The following is a 21,586-nucleotide window of genomic DNA, read 5'->3' on the forward strand; positions in this document are numbered from 1 at the left end:
ATGTATAGGAAGACAAACTTCAAAAAAGCCAAGAACTAGCATATATATATATATTTTTTTTTTTGATTGACTTCCAAATGTGTCTGAAAGGAGATGCACTTTGACAACAGGTTCTCAAAATTAAATTACTTTTTTTATACATGAAATTGCATTAATTAAAAAAAAATCTTAAATTATGCTCCCCTCTCCCTTTCCTATTTCAAAGTTATCTGTGTAATAATATTAAGGGATGGGAAGTCTCATTTCCCCAGCCAGGTTCTTTTCCTTCTACCTGTGGATGATATCCATGAGATAGCTTTTGGGTAAAGATAGAAAGAACTAGTATGGAAAAATTGAAACTGAATGTTTCATGTGAATTATGAATTCCAAATTTGGTGGTATTCTTATAGCTCTGTTAGTAGGGTTAGATTCATAAAGTTTGAGTTAAGTCTTATGATATGAATTACTGGAAAGTCAATCTGATTAGGTTTTGTCAGTTTACTAAAAATTACATAAGGTCTTATAACTAGCAGGACTTAGCAGCATTATCTAGAGAATCCCCGTAAAGAACCTGAAAATAGTCAAAAAAATGTCTCCACAGATCTGTCCAGATCCATATGCAACTGTTGAGAGACATGCCAGACCCCTAAAGATAATAATGAACACTGCATATAGTCTCAATCCTCCTAAAGCTACTGCTATTAGGTTGCTTTATTCATCTGTGTAACTGCTTATGTTAGGTGTATGTGTGTTATACACCCATTACCTATTCTGTAAGTGGTTTATCATTTTGCTTGGACATTTATGCTACCAAAGGCACCAAGGTCCACATATAGCATGGCACACTGACAGGTCATGGTTAGCCACAGTTTATGCCTTCATATGATCTCTACTCCCTTTCTTGTCAGGAGTTGTCTTCATGGAAGGAAACTCTGATTGTAGAAAGGGAGAAGTGAAAGCAGGCACTCTTCCATTTGAACAGTGACTGTTACTGATATTGTACTATACTGAACTGGTAAAATCTATGGCTACAGATGTTTTGGGGTGTACAACTTTTCATTGGCTAAAGTATCAGTAGGTTTTTCTCTTGTGAAATATGAGGACTGTGTGCTATTTATGTTTACAGTGCCTCCTTTGGTGCAAAGAACCAATCCCCAAGCCAACTCCTACATTTACATGCAACAGAGTTTGGGATGTGACATTGTGACAAATGAGGATAGAGGACTGATATAGGACTAACTGTGGTTAGTAGTGTATCATTACCACCACTGGGGAAATTATTGACATTTGTGCTGAGTCAGTGACCCTGTTGCTTCCAGTCTTACTTGTCTTCCAGGTATAGGTTGATCAGCTGGGAGAAGAGTCAGTCACAGTCTGCGGTATGTTTTTGATTCCATCCCCTTTGTCTTTCTTGTTACCCAGTAAGTAGCTGGCATTTTGGTGCCTAACACCTTTTTCAAGTGTGTACCTACCAGAACTGTCTTGCTTTTATTATGAAAAGTTGTCTTTAAAAGACCAGATTTGAATCCTAGGGGCTGGTCCCTTGTAGCTAGCTCATCAATGTTATTTGGCCTTTATAAAATTTAAATAAACTTTTAGTTTAAAAAAGAAAAAGAAAAAAGGCATGTAACTAAGGAATAAATATTTGCATTAAGATTCTGATAAAGGCAAAGAAAATGGGAATTTTCCCAAGGGATCAATTTCAAGCTATCAATGGGCTTATGAAAAAAGCAACTGACCAAAAAAAAAATTCTATAGGGAAGTGGAAAAACAGGTACATTAATACACTGTCAGTAGAGTTATGAACTAGTCCAGTTTTTCTGGAAAGCACACCTCTTTGCTCCAGTGATACCATTCATTATGGAAGTTCATGCCACAAAAAGAATTAAAGAAAGAAGAAAAGGATCCATCCATAATATTTATAGCAACTTTTGTAGTGGTAAAGAAATGGAAACTTAGGGGATGCTCTCATTATATGGAAACTAGCTGAATAACTAATGGTATTGGACTGTGATGGTATACTCTTAAGCTGAAAGAAATCACAAAGGAGTCAGATTCAGAGAAACCTGGAAATACTTGTATGAACTGATGCTGGGTGAAGGAAGAGAATCAGAAGAATAAGTGACACAATAACAACAATACAGTTAAAACAAATAACTTAGAAAGAAATGACCAACCAGGAATCCAGAGGATTTGCTATCACCCCACCTCCTTCCTAGCAGGGAGGTGAAGCACTCAAGGTTTGGACCAAGATATAAATATTTTTGGACACGAGGGAATCTGTTTTGCTTTACTACACACATTTGTTACAAGAATTTTTTCTTTCTTTTTCATTGGGGGGAGAAGGAGATCTGGCTGGGACAAAGAGGTGAATTTTAAATAGAAAACAATTTAAAAAGTAATGGTTAGTATTGATGGATTATATAGTCAATTTGGATAATGTAATAATGTCCATCCTTCAATGGAAGCTAGTACATGCTAATGATGTTAGAAGTCTTGATCATCAAAGAACTACTTCCTAACAAATAACAGTAATGTAAAAAGAAACAACTTCAAAAGACTTCAGAATTCTATTCCATACACTGCATGGCATACAGTGACCTGGAACCGGGATTTCAGAATGATAAAAGTATGCCATCTACCCACCTCTGGTAAGGAGGTAAGAGATTAGAGCAGTTCTTCTCAAACTTTCTGGTCTTTGGAAACTCTTTACATTCTTTATAAGTACTGACAACCTCCAAAGAGCTTTTGTTCATATGAATTCTCTCTACTGATTTTTGCCATATTAGTCATTAGAACAACTTAGTATTACTATGCAAGTAGTTTTGGTGTAGTATACCCCTACCACTAAAGGTCTGTCGGCAGGAGAACCCTGGGGGCCATTTTGCAAACCCCTGAATGAGAGGTACAGAATGAGATACATTTTCAGACATAGCTAATGTTAATTTATTTCTGCTCAACTCTTGTTAGGGGGGAGATAGGAAACTGAAAAATCAAAAGTGATAAAAAGAGAAAATAGTATCAATGAAACAGTCTTATAAAAAGAATAGAAGGGAGTTCAGAAGGGTGAACAGAGAAGCTTGGTAATTTGCTATTGCCATGTTATATGTAATAAATACTTTAGACTGGCCATCAAAGGTAGATTATAATAAAGTTTTGAGTATAACTCAGAAAATGGTGCTACCAATTAAATGAATGGGGATTTGAGGAAAGAGAGAAGAGAATAAGTTTAGAAGTTAAGACTAGATGACTCTGAAGGGAGGTAGTATAGTGTCAAAGAATGTTAGAATGAGCCAGCTGAGTGACTGGTTTGAAATCTTGATTTGTCATTTGTTGGCTGTGAAATTTTGGGCAAATTATTTCACCTCTAAGCCTTATTACCACACCTGTAAAATAAGGATAAAAGAACCAACCACTTTACTTGTTGTAAAAAAGGACTTTGTAAATAGTTAAGAGTTATATAAAGATAATTTTTTTTCCTCTGGAGTGCCATTCTTACTCTACTTCTACTCCAAACCATCTTTTATACTACCACCAAAAAGTTTTCATATATATACATAGTCATCTTTTCCCTGCTAAGGTGTTTAGTGGCTACTTATCAAGTAAAATAAATTCTTGAGAAAAAGAATTCCTTTTTCTAGCATTCACTCCCCTTCATAATATGGCACTATCCTTCCTATTTAATCAAATGAGATAATATACATAAAGAGCTATGTAAACCTTAAAGCACTATTATACACATATGTATGCATGCAAGCATGTATGTTTCTAATATTATTATTCTCTTTCCAATCCATGAACTCTATACTGTGGCCAGATTAGGTTCCGCTCTTTTTAAACTCTACTTTCTCCCAGTTTCAAGTCTTTGTTCACAACATTTCCTTTTATTTACTCTTAGTACACTAGATTCTTACCTACTATTTAAAGCCCAATTGAAATGTCATCACCTCTTTGAAGCTATCTCCTACCCTATATGGTAAGCACCACCCTCTTCACAAAGTACTCTTATTTTGCAACTGGCTTGTGTACTTAGGTAATGTTGTTTATGAGATGTCTGTGCTTGTGGCTTTATCCTTTTACACTTGTAAACTTCAGAGTAGGGAGCTTTCTAAACTTTGTATCTTCTTCAGCATCTAGGCACAATATCCTCCTCCCCAAAAAACTTAATTTAATCTGTCTCTCTTCTATGTATCCTCACTTTGTCCAGAATTCTTTGCAATCCCTCCCTGCCAGTTCAACTAGCTCTATCCAGGGAGTGGTGTTTTACCCTACACCCTAAAACATACCATGTCACATTCCAACAGCTGATGCTGTTTCTTTTTGTCTTCTTATCCCTATTCCAAAACTGAAAGGAAAAGCAAAACTTTATGCATATAGCTGAACAAAATAAAGTCCTATATTGGCTCTATCTAAAAATGTGTGACATCTTCTGTAGCAGAATCCATCGTTGGCCCTTTGGAACTGCAGTTAGTCCTTTAATCTTTCAAAGCAGATTTCCTTTAATGTAATTGTAAAAATGGTTTTCCTAGTTTGGCTTACTTTACTCTGCACCAGTTCAAAAAGATCTTCTCAAGTTCTATGAAATTGTTCCTCTTGCTATTTTCTTATATGCTTTTTTCCTACTGGGATTTCCTCAAAGAGGACAGATTTAGAGTTAGAAAACATGTTAAAGGCCATCTAATCCAATGGTTCATCATACAAACAAGGAAACAGGTATAAAGTAACTTGTCTAAGGTCATATAGCAAATAAATGGCAAAACTAACCCAAATTCTTTGACTCCAAATAACAGTAACAACAATAAAATTAATATAGCCCCCACTATGGACCAGGAACTACGATAAGTATTCTACAAATTACCTCATCTGATCTTCACAACCCCTTAAGGTAACTGCTGTTATTCCATTTCACAGATGAGGCAGAGATAAGTGACTTGTCCAAGATCACACAGCTAATAAGTGTCTCAGCACTCAATTTGACCTCAGGTCTTCTTGACCCCAGGCCCAGTGGTGTATCTACCATCTTACCAGACCACCTTAAATCTAGTGCTTTTCCTATGATCCCCATCTATTCAAAATCATCAAGATCCAATGTACATAGGTCTCCTCCCCTCCTGTGAACCATCAACATTCATTTTATGTGTTACCCATTTTGGTACTAAATTATATGATACTCTTCACTGTTAATTAACCATTTCATGTTTATATCCCATCTCCCCAGCCAGACTGCCAAGGTTCTGAAAGGCAAGGCCCCTACTTCCCCCTCATCTTTTTTAACACACTACAATCCAGTTCTATATATCTGGCAAGTATTTATATTTGTTTAAAGAAAACAAAACCAGGAAAGAAAGAAATTTGATATTTGTGAGTGTGATTACTTTTCTAAATGTAAAGTTCCTCTTAGGTTCTTGAATTCAAAAGGATTCACAGACAGTAGTTTACACTTAGAAAGTTGAATCAAGTTGTAAAATAATCTATTTTATCTCACAGTTTGCTAAACTGAAATGGTATATTGGCATAAAGAACAATATGGTGCAATACTTAATGTACTATTATTATTGGGACAATCCTAATTCAGAACCTATGAAGTTTTCCAATTTGTTAGTCTGTATCACATGTTCATTATTTAATACAAGATAAATTCAGTATCTTTTTAAATAATATGTGATGATACCTTAACTTTATTTAGGAATCAAAGGCACTCAGAATTGTTCTGTAATGAGACACAAAAGTCCATCTGACAAAATCTCTCATGAAATCCTTGTAGACAAGATGGAAATATGTTAAGATACACAAGGAGTTCCTGGGAATCTATTCTGGGTAAGCAGTTTTATTATTTTCTTGAACAAGGGATAAATAGAGTGTTTTTCATATTTGGAGATGACAATGCTAGAACTGGAATTGGAATGAACCATGGAGGTCATTTAGTCTAACCCTTTCCTTGAGGAAATAGGCTCAAAGACAGGAAAATGTAAAACACAGGGACAAAAAACTAAAAATCCAAACTGGTCTTCTAAGTCCAATGTTATTTCCAATTTTAAACAGAGCTAGGATCCAAAAAGATCAAAAGGCTAGAATAATGGGGGGGGGGCATTGAATAAGAAGGCATTTAATATGAATAAATACAAAGCCCTAAATTGGGATCAAAACAGCAGTTGCAGAAGTCCTGGCAAAGCAACAGTTTAAAAAAAAATGACCTGAAGGTTTTAAAGGATAGCAAATTCAACACGCCAGCAATATGATATGGTAGCCAAAGAAGTGAATATGATCTTAGTCTAGTAGATGAATCTAGTAGATGAACTAGCTGAAGGAGCTGGGGGTGTTCAGAAAAAAGACTTAGGGGAGACAGGACAGCTGTCTTCAAGAATAAAGAAAAACTTAATAAACAGCACTACTAGAGGTAGAATGTGCTCTCTTATGATTACAGTAGCACAGAATTCAAGTTTGAAAGGGTCTTAGAGGTCTATCTAGGTCAACATCCTAATTTTAGAGAACAAGAGTTGAGCCCAAAAGGTAAATGACTTGCCTAAAATTACTCAAGTAGTAGGGAGCAGAGATGGGATTTGAAACCAAATCCACTCATTCCAAATCTGCCTCCACGGTTCCTTTGGGAGGTGCTCAATTTCCTACTACTGGAGGTCTTCAGGAAAAGGATGCTTGTTAGCAATGTTGTAAAGGGGTGGGGGAGCAGTAATCTCCGTTTAGTATGGTTGGTCTGGTGATTTGTTCAACTGCAACCCTCAATCATGCAACAGCTAAAGCTATGACTATAAAATGCAAAATAACAATTGAAAGCCTGTTAAAATCCTGAATAACCTGAAATGAGTAAACCCAATTTGGGGTGGTGTTATTTGAAATTTTTATACTTGTTATTTAATATCCAAACAGAAACAAGGGACTTGAAACCCAAAAGCAGGTCTACTATAGAACCAATCTTAAGCACTGTTTCATCTTACTAATTAGAACTTCCTAAGCAACACTTCTACACTTTACTAAATAACCAAGGGAATGATTTCATGTTTTATTGCATCTTCACATAAGATTTTTTGGACATATTAGATTTTTACCCTCCTTGGATATGTTTATGTTAATACAATAATATTAACCTTCAACTGCCACACAGATCCTTCAACAGATAAGTTTTAAAAAATTGGTTTGGGGCTTCAACATAAGATTCTGAACATGAGCACAAAGAACACTCTGAAACATACAAAAATATCATGCACCTGAGAACTATTTTAGTAATGTTATGAAAGATTCTTTTCATATACTAGCTATCAACCCATTTTCCTCTTCAATTAAAAAAAAATGCTAGAGTAGAAAATATAACCTCTAAAACTTTCCCCAAGATTATCTATCACTTGTTAAAAAAGTTACAGGTAAATTATTTGAATCAAAGTGAAATATATTAGAATCTTATTTTCCTTTAAAAAGATGACTAATTTTAATTTCATATTAAGCATAACCCCAGTTAATTTGACCTGGTAGAAACTGTTCAGAGCATTTGTATGGCAATTGCTTAAGGAAAATTAATGTCTGGTCCATGATCGTCTGGTCTTTCATGGAAAGCAAGCCCAGTCCCACTTATTCCCACCCAATGAGGGACAGGGAATCAAGGAGAGACTCAAATGGGCAATAAGAAATTTTATCTAGTTTAGGAATTTGAATTTAGCCAAATGTGAAGCCCACAGTTCATTGGAACGAAAAGCTATTACCATAAAACATATTGCCCAAGCTATCAGTATAATTGCCTCAGCTTGCATTCATAAAAGAAAAAGGACACCTTGCAGAGAGGGTAAGGTGATAATATCATTGATGGTATAGTTAACAGAAAAGGTTTTCCATTTTCCCTTCCCAATTTTAGAAACCATCAATCTGATACCTTGCATAAACACTAAATTAGTTGATTTTATAAAGGCACCTTTTACCCCCAATGAAAAATGTTTTCCTTTAAATAGGAATGAGGAGAGAATTACAAAGTTAGGTATGGAGAATCAATGAACACTGGTTTTGGAAATCAGAGAGCTTGAATTCAAATCCCAAATCTGCTACAAATTCTCAATGACTTGAGTAAATCACATAATAATAGGATTCATATAGTACTTTAAGGTTTACAATACACTTTTACACCCATTTGATCCTCACAAGGGCTGTTCTAACTCTTAATCCTATGTAATTTAGCATTCCAAAACTGACAAACTTGAAAATTCCTTGCCACATGAATCTAAGGACCTAAAAGATTTTCTCTTATAAAAACTTTATCATCATTTTGCTTTCAGGTGAAACAACTTTTAATCAGTATAAACTTAAAACATTTAAGTTTTAACGTTATGCTTTCAGTTGAATTAACAGTTACTCAAAATATTAAAATTTTTTTTACAAATGGTTAACTGAAGACATTGTAACATATACAGTGGATAGATGACAGTGTATATGAAATAATGGTGTATATGAAAAGTCAAGCTTATGTTCAACACAAGCAGAGATTAACCACAAAGCTGCTAAATGACAATAGTTAACATTTCTATCCCTTTGCAAACTTCAAAGACCATAGCATACATCTTGTTTGAACTTGGTGCCATCATCCCCATTTCACAGGTGAGAAAAACAACCTGAGAGAGGCTAAGTGACTTACCAGTGGACATACTAAGATGTTACATGTCAGAAGTAGGAAGTGAATCCAAGCTTTCTAAACTCCAAGTCAGCACTATCCATTACACCCCATACACTCTAAAGCAGTGGTAGTGGCTGCGGCAGCAGCAGCTTCCTCAAGAACTAAATTCACTAGTAGTTTTAGAAAGGTTCTCACTTCCCCAATGGAAAATATTGCTCTTGAAACAATAAAAAATTACAAGAACTATTAGACTGTAAGAGGTAGTATGATGTAGTGGAAAAATCATTAGCTAGGAGACTTGGGATTGTATCCTGAACCAGACTCTTACTAGATGTGTGGCTTTTGGCAAGCCTATTTTTCAAACTTGTTTCCTTGCCTATTAAAAGTGTGAACTGATCACATCTATAGAACCTCTCTCGCAAAAGATTCTTCTAAGAATCAAATGAAATCCCACTGGAAAAAGCAGCTTGTAAATCTTAGAGATTCACAAACATCATAAAAAAAGTAAACTCTCAAGCATTGGCAGACCAACCTCTTATAAAGAAATGAAAAAAAAAAAAACTGTTCAGCTCTTGTGCCAGTGGATTCAAAGCATCAAGGATACAAAAGACCAATAGACAATAGATACTGGCTGTGAACACAAAAGTGTGTTTCTAGTCACAGGTGAGATGTTTAACCACAGACCAACAATCGTTTACCATTGGATATAAAGATCACTATTTCCTATGTCAAGGGTTTAATATTATGTATCTCTCCAATTAAGATTAATCTAGAATACTCCATTAAATTTAAGGCTAATTAAGAAATATGTAGTTCACTGGAAACATTGGAGAATACTTCAACTAAGCAGATAGGAAGAAACTGACCTGGGAGAAAGGAGACATTGGATAGACATATTGAGCAGTATAACACAAAGAGGAATAAAAAAGCTATGCATCACTAGAGAAATTGTACCACTTTAAAAACATTTATACTGGAAAGCAAAGACCATTTAAGAGGTAGGCCATTTCACTCCAATAAGCACTTGTATATAATATTTTGAGGAGGTAGAAAACATCAGAGGATGGCACATGAGTTAAGCTGAAGGAATCTTTCAATAAGGGTTCTGCTATGAATTTAGCTTCCTCAGATTTAGTGAACTTTGATATCTGATTATAGGTATTTCATATGCCATTTTCCTTATTCAACTTTTATGGGAAGTTGAGAAAATACCAGTGGATAATTGACTCTGAAAAAATGCTCTTAAATACACAAATTCAAAATTTCATTTTATATATGATCCAAATTATTACTACAAGAGAATATATCCAAAAATCATTTTTCTGTCTCATTTTAGCCATCCAAAATTATGGCTAGTTACAGTTTAAAACTTTTTGGGAGGTAGTATGGGGAAAGTGAAATAAAATCAAGGCAATCTTTTCTTCAGTCTCTGTGTATTTAGTTAAAATATTATTGCATTCTTAAACCATGCCTTTTATAGATCAAACTTAAAGACAGTTAAAGAAAAAAAAAAGAAAACCTATCTTCTGGGTTGCAGTCATACTTTACTTTTCAACTCAGTTGCTATAAATATCCATCCCAATGCTAAGCATCCAGAGCAGCTGCATAACAAATACTTAAGGCACAAGCATCCATTTATTTCTGTAATATGGCTCAAAGACAGCAAAAGAACGAAAATATAGGTTTTTCTGATGTGGTGACATTTAGATCTTTGATTAGCTCCCTCAAGAACACAGTTGCTTTCCTTTCTTCAGTATTTTTATTGACAGTTAGTTTGTATATACCTTCTAGAACTCCAATGAATGAATATATGTTAACTACAGGCAACCTTAAGATGGGGTAATTTACAAGGAATGGGGACAACATTTAAATGGGCCTCTCGCTAGCTGTTTATTCCCAACAATTTACATTCAAAACAACTTAGTAAGATACAAGCCTCTCTGAATAAATACTTATCATGGTCACATGACACAATTTCGGCATTTGCAACCCTCCCACTCCCCAAAAGTGCAAAGTCTTTCAGATACACTTTGTTACAAGGTAATGAACCTCCAGAGATTTGTCGGGCTAAGTTAGCAGTTAAGGTGTGAGGAATGGAAAGGACTGAATGAAGGCAACGCTTTGGTGTTACTTCCCAAGCCCAGTTTATTAACAGCTAGGCAGGGCCACCTCTACAGTAAAGTAAGCTACAAAGAGAAACCAAGGCATTATGCCGATTTCCTGGTAAGGCCACCAACCACTGCAAACGCCGCCCGCCCCCGCGGAGCTCAAAGCTCTGGGAGACCTAGCTGCGGGAAGAATGACGAAGCTAGGCCGCTCATTGCACAATCTGGGCCGCGCTCTTGCACCACCACAGCCGCTGCCGGCCCCAAGCGGGGAGAATGCAGAAGCGCCCCCCACACAGGTGACAGTGGCAGGGACCACGTGCCCAAGGAGTTCCGGTGAGCCGGCCTAGGACCCGGGAAGGGCTCCAGGAAAGAGGAGGCATGCCACCATGGTGGCCCCGGCTCACCGAAAATGAGTGAGAAGTGGTGGCGGCCCTCTAGCTGGTTTCCTAGTTCGGGCAGGGGCTCTGCCGCCACACAAAGGGAAGGCACCACGGCCGCACTGCGCTCTAGGACTTGTAGTTCGGTCCCCGGGTGGGTACAATGCCGGGAACAGCAGAGCCCGATCAGTCCAGTCCCAGGCCCCATCCCAGCTGCCGCTGCCGCTCCCAGCCACACACAAAGGACCGCACCGCCCTCCCTTCCCGCCCGCCGGGACTTGTAGTTTCTGTTCTTAGGCCAAGCCCCGGAGAGGGGTGGCAACTGGACTACAGTTCCCAGCAGCCTCTGCGTCCGAGCCCCGCACCCTCTGCCTCCATCTTGGCTGCGGTCGGAGCCTCCATCTTCGCCCCCCACCCCCACTTATGCCGCCCCCTCCCCCCCGCCTGACCCTGGCTCCCCAGCCGCAGCTCCCCAGCCCGGTGCGTGGCCCAGGCGGTTGGGCTCCGAGCGGGTGGCAAAGCCCTAGACACTGGGTTAGTAAAGAAGGGAAGGATCTCCCCCTTTAGAGCTCAGAGTGTCCCCATTCTCGGGCCAATAGTCTGTCCCTTGAGTTGTAGTCTGGTCCTCTGTCCTTAACCCGGTACCCACCCGCTCCCAACGGGGTCCCGAGGTCATACTCACCCCAACAGCTCAGCGCCCCCTCTCCAGCGCCGCCATAAGCAGCACGGCCCGGTACGTAGGAATAAATCTCGCTCCTCTCGCGAGAGTAGCGAGCTACGAGCGCGTGCACGGGGAGGTGGAGAGCCTTCATGCTACGCTTGCGCAAAGAAGCCTAGGGACGCCGACCTGTCTGTAGTGCTTGCCCATAGTCAAGATGGCAGCGACGTACCTTCCCTTCCCTCCCACGTGCTGCAGGCGGTCACCTCTTGTTTACTGAAAACGCCTGGGTGCTCCAGTGGGCTGTTCTGTTTTCCTTGTCAACGCCAGCTTCGTGACGTGTAGGGCAGGGAGAATAGGGTAAGGCCTTAGGGACGCCAGTTCTAAGGCGGATCCAGGAAGCTTATATTGACAGCCTCCCGCTTCAGCGCCTGGCCCAGGCAGCAGTAGCCAGCAGCTTGTGGGGTGGGCTAGGGGCACCTCTCCCCGCTGTCCATTTGTTCTCACTTAGGGTTCCGTCCTGGACTTACTGTCCACCTGGTTCGATTGAGTTTTACAGTCAGGGACTGGTCGGGCAGGGAACGACTGGCTTTTAAGAAAGGGTTGGTTGGTGGCCTTGGTGAGTGAGACTAGTACCCCACCAGGTGCTAAAACTGAACGGCTCGACAAGGAAAGGTTAATTACAAAAAGGTTCCTGCCTGAATAAATAAAAGGAAAATTAATCGACTGCCTGGTGTGCCATTAACAGATCTGACAGCATATCACAAAATTGGAGGTAATCGCATGCAGCAAGAGCTAGGGGCATTCTTATCACTAAAACAGCTGTAATATCTAGGATCTTAGAAACGAAATAGAAGGCCAAGTATGTTCCACAGTTGTTTTCTGAGAGTTTAGCAAGAGGTCCAACAGGTGTGACAATGAGAAGGGATTTAAGGTAAGGCCAAAAAAAAAGGAGCTTTTAATATAGCAGGATGTTACTGAATCAGGAAATTGGGCTAACGTCTGTAATAATTTCCTGCCTTAGATTTGAAGAATTTGATTTGAAGAAATTCAGATTTGAAGGAAAAAAATGTCAGAGCCCATGTTAACAAACTTTAATCAAGTTAGTGCTAATGCCTACAATTAATGTTTTACAGGCAATTTTAAACTTTAAGTTTAAAAATAAATTATAATTGGCTTTCAACAAGCCTGATAATTTATCATGTCTATAATATAGTTTCACCATTTAAAAATCAGAATTCAATCTGAGATCCAATAGTGCCCTTTACCTTTACTTCATTGGCAACTTAATTTTAAAGAATTCCCTTTGTCCTGCAATGTTATAAGCATTTAAAGCTCTACTCTTTTAGCATTATTAATAAAGGAGCTACTTTATGCTGGGCATTGTACAGGTGAAGCAATGGGGATACAAATACAAAGAATTGTATTCAAGGAGCTTACATTCTAAAGGAAGAAACAAAAGTCAATGAAGGGACATTTATAAATGCCTACTATGTGCCAGCATTGTGCTATGCATTGAGTATACAAAGAAATGAAGAAACAATTTCTCCCCTCAAGGACCTCACAATCTAATGAGGGAGACAACATGAAAACAAGTAACTGTACAAACAAGATGTGTACAGGATTATTTGAAAGTAATCAACAAAGGGAAGGCACTTGAATTAAGGGGGATTTGGGAAAGCTTCCTACAGAAAGTAGGATTTTGACTGGGTCTTGAAGGAGACAAGGAAAATTAGGAGGGCATAGAAGAGGAGAGATAGAATTGCAAGCATGACAGATAATCAGGGAAAATATAGAATGTCAAAAGAGTGGCTTGTACAAGGAACAGTAAGGAGACCTGTGCGTGGTGTGTGTCTGTCTGTGTTGTGGCAGAGTTTGAGATTAAGTCCCACCCCTCCACCCACCCCAGGCTTGGATGGATACCTTTAAAAATAGAGAAATTTATTTAGATTGAATGGCTGGAAGGCAGGAGTAGGATCACACTGCTTCCCAGAAGAGAAAAAAGTTCAGGATTTTTATATCCTAAAGGAATAGGGGCTGTGTGACTTGAAAAAGAAAGGTGGGGAAGGGATAAACAAGGGGGAATATGTGACATAGTAAGGTGCCTTTGAGTTGGGGGGGGGGGCGCATAAGCACAGATATACATCATTTACAACATCCTGATCAAAAGGTGGATGAGTTGCCTATCTAGAAGAACCTAGTGATGTTTGAGGTACAAACAGAAGGTATTCCTTTGTGCTGAAACCCCTATCATAAAACTAGTGTAAATACATCTAAAGAGGTTGAGAATCCTTTGTTTATTCAGCCACCTCTTTGGTTGCACTAGGGCTGGCTTTCTTCCACCAGCACTGCAGGGGTGAAATTCCTTATGTAATCTTTGACCTGTGATTCCTCTAGGGATTTGGGGTGTCCAGGGGATCTGTGCCCATCTCACATGTCTGTGTGTATGTATAAACACATCTATATGCAGATATATACATACATACAGAATGTAAAGAGAATAAATATAAATTAAATACAAAGTAGTTTGGGAGGCAGCAGGCTAACAGTTTGGACGAAGGGCAAGAAAAGTTTTGTGGAGAAGGTGGTCCTTGGGTTGCATTTTGAAAACAAGGATTTAGTGATGCCAAAATAGAGTACAATACAGGCATGAAGAACAGTTAGTGCAAAGGCATGAATACTGGAAATGGAGTCATGTATGTGATGAGAAAAGAGAAAGCTAGTTTGCCTATAGCACAGAATTAGGAATGAAGAGAAATGTGTGCTGAGATAGGTGGGGGTCAAGCTATGAAGGTCTTTAAAAGCCAAAAAGTAGTTTATATTTTATCCCAGAGACAATAGTGAGTCTCAGAGGTTTACTGAGTAGGGAAGGGTGACAAATCAGTTCTCCACTTAAGGAAAAATGACTTTGGTAGCAATGTGGAGGATGGACTAGAGAAGGGACAGAGCAGAACAGAGGAAACCAGTGAGAAGGCTGCATAATCTAGGGGACAGCCGGTAGGATGTAGCTATGTAACTGGAGAGGTCAGATTCAAAAGATGATATGGAGATAAAAAGGGCAAGTTTAGCCCACAACATGTGAATTGGCTGTGTGGGGTAAGGGAAAGTAAGGAGTCAAGGATTATGCTGAGGTTATGGAAAACTAGAATGGTGGTGCCTTTGAAACAAATAAGAATTTGGAAAAGAGGTGAGTTTTTTTGGGAAAGATAATGAGTTCTGTTTTGAATTACTAAGTTTGGGATGTCTCTGGAAAATCAGCTTCAAACTTACATGTGCAGAATGTAAACATTATTTCAGGGTAGCTATTTTGGTCCTTTTGTGAAGTCCTTAAATGGAGAACTTCACTTCTGATAGGTCTAATTCTGGACATTCTCATCTAACATTACAGAAACAACTGCCTTGGGCTCTTCCACTAGAAACAAGGTCATGTGAAGCTGGGCTAAAAGTAGAATCAGATCTGAGAGCATACATTCTCAAATATCATAATGTAACACATAGCGGTTCCAAACTAAATCCTTCCTATCATTTTTAAAAATTGTTTATAAGGAAGAAAAAGCTTAACTTTTTTTGTCATCATTCTGAGGATATCTAAATATCTTTTAAGGAGTTTAAAACATTTAGGCTAAGCTACTTCAGCAAAAGCAGGGAGGTTCTATAGTCATAGATCAAGTGATGTAAAGGTTGCAGGGCTCAGAGATCATTTAATCTCATTCATAGATGAAGAAACAAGGGCCTCATGAGGTTCAGTGACTGACCAGCTGTCCAAGGTCCCACAATTCTTCTAAAGCATATACAATATTTGAACTATCTGCCATTCTAATGCTTTTCTTCTGGGCTATGGCTACCATTTTATTGTATTTTTCCTTAAACTTTGTTCTTAATATAATTTTATTGAATGCTATCTTGACAACTCAGATATAAATTTCTACTTTTTAAAGAGATAAACCCCACATATTTTGAACCAATTATTTTTGGGGGTGTGTGTGATTTGTTCAGAATCAGTTACATTGAAAAATAGTTATTAAACTTGTGCAGATAATCACAAAATAACTGAAGGTGGATCATTTTTATTGTAACAAACTTTTAAAACTGCTGTATTAGGACAACCTCCATCATAAAATTTCTTGTTTAAATCATTTTTCTCAACTAAAACAATAAGCTTAAGATATTTTTAGTTATGGACATTTTTCTTCAGATTTTAGAGACAACTGTATATTAATCTCAACTACAAATATTGTACCCAAATTGATAATTCTAAGATACATGTTTGGCTCTATCACTCCTCTGCTCAAGAAGTTTCAGTGGCGGGGGCAGCTGGGTAGCTCAGTGGATTGAGAGCCAGTCCTAGAGATGGGAGGTCCTAGGTTCAAATTTGGCCTCAGACACTTCCCAGCTGTGTGACCCTGGGCAAGTCACTTGACCCCAATTGCCTAGCCCTTACCACTCTTCTGCCTTGAAGCCAATAAACAGTATTGACTCCAAGAGGGAAGGTAAGGGTTTAAAAAAAAAAAAGAAGTTTCGGTGGCACTCCACTAAATATAAATATTAATACAAATTATCTTGGCATTTAAAATTATAAAATCTGGCTCCAGCCTTTTAAAAAATTCATTCCCCTTTATATACTTTACGCTCTAACCAAGTTAACCTATTGCCATTCTCAGTACACAGCTCAATTCACTACAAAAGTTTATTGCCCAAGTTATTTCTTTAAACAAAAATCTTTTTTTAAAAGATCAGGTTTTAAAAATTTGCTATTCACGCTGAAGTGAGGACAAGATGAATAGGGGAAAATGTCATTACAAATGTAACACAGGAAAAGACATTACAAAACAATAATTATACTCTATGACATCTTTTCCACCTTTGTAGTCCTAGAAGCTGACATAGTTTGGTACATAGTATCTAGTAAATGTTTGTTGAGTTGAACTTTGAGCAGGAAGAAGAGATAGGAACATGAATACCTCAAGGAAGTAGCAAGATTCAAATGAAGCCAGGGACAGGAGTGCTTTCAAAAAAAATTGTATTCAGATACTGAATGGCCAGTTCTCAAATTTATAAATAAGTCTGTCCCTCTAAATACCATCCCCAGGAAAAACCAATTGGCATCAGAAATACATGACTTCTGGGATAGTTTGATCTTGGAGCTGAAGGTAAAATGCTGTGAAAACAGCAATAAGATTCTTTGTGACTGTGCAAAAGAAACATCCTCAATCTCCTGATATTTCTGGTAACAGCTTAAAGCAAATAATACCTATATTAAGATAGTAATCCAACAATCTTCTATTTAAGATGAAGGTCTCACATCTAGAAGGGACCTTACAGACCATTTAGCCTAGAAAATTTTAACCAATTTTGTTATATACCTTCTTAGGGGGTGTCTGGTGAAACCTTTGGTCACCTCAGAAAAATGTTTGTTGCCTTCATAATTGAAGGTAATCCTAAATTTGTTAAGAGGTTAGTGAAAATAAAGGTATAATTTTTCCCCCATTCTAGCTCATGGATCTTTAAAATCTATCCATAAATCCCTTCCTAGGGTGCTCTGTGGATCTTAGATTAAGAATCCTTGTTCTAAGCCAATACCTTCATTTTACAGATGAGGAAACTGGCTAGTGAGGTGGAGTAAAATACTGTTTTTCTTACTATTCTGATTGGTTACAGAGATGGTCTCAGACCAGGGAGGCAAGCAGTATCATGGAAAGGGTGGCATCTATTTTTCCTGTGGATGCACTGTAGAGAAAGCCAGAAATGCTTTATCCTTATGGAAAAAGAGGTATTTATCAAATCAAAAATGTTATTGTTATCATCATTTTCAATGTCAAGCTTCTGTTGGAAAATAGCTTTTTTTAACACCAGTATTTTTCTAGTGATGCTATATATATAAGAGCTACCATTTATATAGTGCATTGTTTCACAGATACCTTATTTGATCTTCACAACAATCTGTGGGTAGGTGCTGTTGTTATCCCCATTTTACAGTTAAGGAAACAAGATTAAATACCTTGCTCAAGGTCATACAGCTGTCAAATATCTGGGAGATTTGAATTCATATCTTCCCGACTCTTAAATCCAAAACTTTATCCACTTTGTAGATAGTCCTATAGTGATGTATTGTGGACACGGAGCATTGTGGTTGGGCCTATGATTTGATTAATATAGAGAATTCTGTCGATACAGAGTGGCACCTTCTCTGCAAATTAGTAGTTTGAAGCATTGAGTGATAGTGTGTAACTGGTCCAGAATCACAGTGTGTGTCAGAGGTGGGCTTTCCTGGCTCCGAGATCAGTTCCCTTTCCACTTACACAAACTGCACTTAAAAAGCTATATTTGGGGGATCATCAATGAGATATATGACTGGAAAAGGAGATGGACTGGTAAGATAGCCAGAGAAAGGTATGATAGTATGGACAGCTTTTGTATGGCATTGGCCTGGACAGAAGGATGAGGACATTGATTAGACCTGGCCTTCACTGATACAGGCACAAAGCTCTGAGAATAAAAACAAAAACTGAACCCAGCCTAAGGGAACTTACATTCTTCTGTGGTGATATGTGTACATATAAGCAAGTGCAAAGTACTTGGAGAATAAGAAGATTTTAAGAGGCAAAGGTAATAGTAATGAAAATGTTAAAATTTATATTGTGTTACAATATTTGCAAAATGCTTTAAATATAATCCAGTGAGGTCTAGTTATGTTATCTCTAACTTATAAATGATATTTATTGTGACTCATATATTGTGACTGACTTCTTAGTCCCACAGCAAAGAGATGGCAGAGATTAAAGTTGATCTATATGAAGTACCTTCTATGCAAAGTATGATATAGAGAGCTGGTCTCAGTAAGATCTGGATTCATATCTTACCCCTGATGCAGATGGGCTTTTGGGATCCAGTTTCCTTGTATTTAACTACTTTATGTCATCATACACATACGTCCCTGCTGTCCATCTTCCAACTCCCCTACTTCTCAAATGTAAGCTTCTTGCAATTAGGAATTATTTATATCGCAGTACCTGGCATGCAGGAGGTACTTAGAGGAACAGGGGAAAATGCTATTATAAATGTAACCCAGAAAAAGACTTAACAGAAAAATAATAATTATGCTCCAGGAAAGTTCCTTTTCCATCTTTGTAGTCCAAGAAGCTGACATAGTGTTTGGCACATAGTAGGGGCCTAAAAAATGTTTATTGAATTGTACTTTGAACAGGAGGATGAGGTAAGAACATGAATAAAACAAATTAAATATCAGTTATGGGGCAAGATCCAAATCAGGTCAGGAAGATTCACTCTTGATGTTTCTGGTAAGAGTTTAAAGCATGCAAGATGCTATATCAAAGTATTCATCCAATAGTCTCTCATATAAATTCAAAGCCTCACACTTAAAAGGGGCCTTAAGAGATCTTAGTCCAGGGATATTTAGCTATTTTTGTGTTAAGTGACCTCTCAAGAGTCTGTTGAAGGGGTGGGTAATTCCACACCTCATTAAGTAAATACAAAGAAATATAAAGTGGGTGCTCATTTAACTGGAGGATCAGAGATCAGGAAAGGCTTCTATTGGAATTGGCATCTGAGCTAAAACTTTGAGGAAATGGGATTCTTTAAGAGTTTAAGTGAAGTATTGGCCAGGGGCCATCAAAGCCATACTGTTTGACACAGTCACTCGTGGAAACCAAAGGGTTGCAAATCGACCCACCCAGCCCCGTTCTGTGTGACTTTTCTCAATAACATCCCTTATTATTGGAATTGCTATGATTATTGTTCTCTCCCTAGCTTCAGTAAAAATAATATGAGAGCAAAATACTTGCAGGATTAATACAGATGTCCCAATTTATTGCCCCAGAATATCACCAAAAGATCATACTTACAAAATCAAACTTAAAGACTCCTATGGGTTAACTTCTAACAAAACTCCACTCAGAATTCCCCACCCCATGTTCAGGCCAGGAACAAGCTCTCCTGAGCTAGTATATTAATTACCCTTTGGGGAGAGGCTGGCATGCTATGCCTCACTGACTTTTTTTAACAACTAAAAATATAAGTAATCTGTCTTGAAAACCCCCAGTGAAACACTAGAAAAATGATTAGCCCAATATTAAATAAATACCTAAAACTTCATTTCTCTTACCCTTTGATCCCTCAACTTGGTAACAGTGTTTTGATGATTGTCTCCTAAGACATCCTGATTATCTATTTTATTAAAAGTAATGAATGATTGTTCTTAGTTTATCCGCAAGTCCAAGCACCTCACAGGTTTATGAAAGAACTGACTTCTAGCTATGCTGCCTGACAAGAAATCATTTATATTTTGCAAAAGATTTGTGTTTATTGTCAGAATCAATAGTAACATAGCATGTAGAATGATCACTGAATGTTAATCAAATGATTTGTTAAAAGTTAATGTATCACTTATTCAATTATCTGTAAAGAACATGTATGTTGAATAATGAAGCTGTGTGCCAAGTAAATATGTAATCATTGGAGGGATATAAAATTAAAGACAACCCTGGGCCAAGAGAAGCAGTTCCTTGTGACACCTGGCTGCAAGGTGACATTCCCAACTGTCTCCCCATCATTCATTCATGCCTGAGCCACCACTCAGTTGAGGACCCCCAAAGCCATGGACAGGGCAGGCCCCAAAACCATGGCAAAGTAGGGCCACATTCCAGACACGAGGGCCATTTGTACAAAGATATGAGACAGAAAATGAATTGTCATATATGGGGAACAACTAGCAGGCCAATTTGATTGGAATGAAAAAATGTGTGAAGAGATATAATTAAGGAACGTAAGTGGGTGGAAGCCAATATAGAGGACTTTATTTAAATGACAAACTGAGGATTTTGTATTTTATCCTAGAGGCAATAAATAACCTTTGAAGTTTTGGAGGTGAGATGGGAAAATGAAAGGGTCAGATCTATACTTGAGGATGTTTAATTTGACAGAGCTGTGGAGGGAGTGACAGACTGTAGAAGGGAGGCCAATGACACAGCTATTGCAGTAGTCTTCAAGGTAGGAGGTGATGAAGAGCTTAACTAGGGTAGAGGCTGTGTGTGGGCATGTAGAAATGATAAGACTTGTCAACTAGTTGGACATGGAGCTTAAGAAAAAGGGAAAAAAGCCAAAGATGACTTCAAGATTAAGAGGCTGAGTGATATAAGTATGGGTTTGAGGAGAAGAAATTGAGTTTGGTTATAGGCATGCATTGAGATACTGATGGGACATCAGGATGGAGATGTCCAGCAGGCAGTTAGCAATATGTGACCATACATCAGGAGAGAGATGAGTACTGGATATACACTTTTGTCAATGATCTGTACAGAAATAGTAGTTAAACCTATGGGACCAGTTGAGATTGCAGGCAGAGAAGACCAAATACAGAGACTTGGGGAACACATAGTTAGGGGGGTTAGAAGATAGATAACAATCAATAGTAAACAAGACTAAAGATTAAATGACTAGAGGAAAAAAATTAGAGTACTCTGAAGCCATGGTAGTAGAGGTATGCAGGAGTCAGAGGTGGGACAATGTTAGACACTACACAAGAATCAAGCAGACTAAGTACTGAGAAAAGGCTGTAAGATTTAGCAGTTAAGAGATTTTGTTGGTAATCTTGAGAGAACAATTTCCATTGAGTGGTGGGGCGGGAAACCAGAAAGGAGTAGATGATAAAGAAATGGCAGCAAAAATATAGATGATTAATTGGATGATTAATGTACCCTATTTATATAAAGTACACTTCCTCCACTGGAATAAAAGTTCCTTGAGGCCAGGGATTGCTTTTACTTTTTCTTTGTAGCTCCAGTGCTTAGTAGGTAGTAGTAGTGGGAAAGTATTTTGTTAAACATACCTTTTTTGG

At 38.1% G+C, this 21,586-nt stretch overlaps 1 protein-coding gene across 8 annotated transcripts in view; it reads right to left on the bottom strand.

Moving 5' to 3' along the window:
• Positions 1–12,176, bottom strand: part of CSDE1 (cold shock domain containing E1) — a 58,141-nt gene extending 45,965 nt beyond the window's left edge. For 4 of the 8 annotated variants that reach the window (XM_001362149.5, XM_056819241.1, XM_001362231.5 and 1 more), the window contains exon 1: positions 11,758–12,118. The gene's annotated coding sequence lies outside the window, so the exon portion shown is untranslated. Of the gene's footprint in view, positions 1–11,102; positions 11,337–11,757 lie in introns of those variants that run through there. The other 4 variants (XM_056819242.1, XM_056819243.1, XM_056819239.1 and 1 more) reach the window with 4 other exon arrangements.
• Between the last annotated feature and the right edge of the window lie 9,410 nt (positions 12,177–21,586).

Source organism: Monodelphis domestica, chromosome 2 (assembly GCF_027887165.1).
Source record: "Monodelphis domestica isolate mMonDom1 chromosome 2, mMonDom1.pri, whole genome shotgun sequence".
In the NCBI taxonomy this organism is placed as follows: Eukaryota; Metazoa; Chordata; class Mammalia; order Didelphimorphia; family Didelphidae; genus Monodelphis; species Monodelphis domestica.